The following is a 1,200-nucleotide window of genomic DNA, read 5'->3' on the forward strand; positions in this document are numbered from 1 at the left end:
CTGATGGAGCTCCTTAACTAAAATGTTGAGGAAAACGTTGCATTCAGGTGTTTCTGAAATGTTCAGTCAGATTTCTGCACCTATTGATGGTGTGTTGGTGAAATGTTCACCAGCGAGGTGCTCTAATGTGTCTGAGACTGCTTTGTTTGATTATCTTTGATTATCTAACCACAACTTAATATTAATATTTAAATTTACTGAATCATTAGTAAATCTTTACTAGTTTCTAATTATTTGAACTTAGAATCCATTTTCTGATTGCCAGTCTAAAGAGGGAGAGGAGCAAAGGGGGAGCAGAGGAACAAGGTGTGTGCAAAGTGAAAGGTCAGGAAAAACCAGACAGAATAGCAGCTGTTAAACTGGCAAAGAAAAACATTTAATTCAGTCGATTATTTTACATTTATCATAGAAGTCATTTGGCACAAAAGAGAAAACTCACTTCATGAAAACTGATTCAAAGGTTTCCGTGAAATTAGTTGATTTAAAAGCTTTAATTGGTTGGAATATTCCTCTAAAACATTTTGCCTTTTTGCTTTGCTTGTTAGGTTTTTTGCACACGTCTCAGATACGATGCATTAGTGAACAATGGAGTCAGTTATTAGCAAAATGCACTTAACAAGTTTCAAAAATATGTTTAGAAAACAGTGAAATGAATCTTGTCAGGCCAGACAGCTCTCTGGGGGCTCAGCACCCTTAAACCTCTGGTTCTAGAACCGCCCCTGATGTCCATTAAGTTCAGTCCTACTAAAACAGTCTGTTTCAAACTATTAGTCAAATCAAAGCATGCACGCGCATCTTCTCAATCAGCCTGATCCATGAGTAATGCGCGAGCCATCAACTATCACTTTCTATTTACTCATAGGCGGTTCTAGGCAGGGGGTAACAGGGGTCAGCGCCCCCGGAGAACAGATCTGTACTTAAAAGATACATTACAAAAAATCGACATTAAGTAAATTTTCTTCAAAAGGGGTGTATTTTGCCTCTATCTGAGCAGAGCAAGACAATTTACTAATCTAATAAGATGATTTCAATTAAAATAAAATAAATAATCTATCTTCTTATATCAAGTAGCTTATATGTAATTATAAGAATTATTAAAAATAAAATTTTCTTTGGTAATCATCTTACTAACCCGCTCATTTTAAGAAGTTTTTACATTTTAGATTACTTTTTGCTGTGTCATAAAAAACAAGATTATAT

Source organism: Cyprinodon variegatus, unplaced genomic scaffold, assembly GCF_000732505.1.
Source record: "Cyprinodon variegatus isolate N-32 unplaced genomic scaffold, C_variegatus-1.0 Scaffold627, whole genome shotgun sequence".
Taxonomy (NCBI): Eukaryota; Metazoa; Chordata; class Actinopteri; order Cyprinodontiformes; family Cyprinodontidae; genus Cyprinodon; species Cyprinodon variegatus.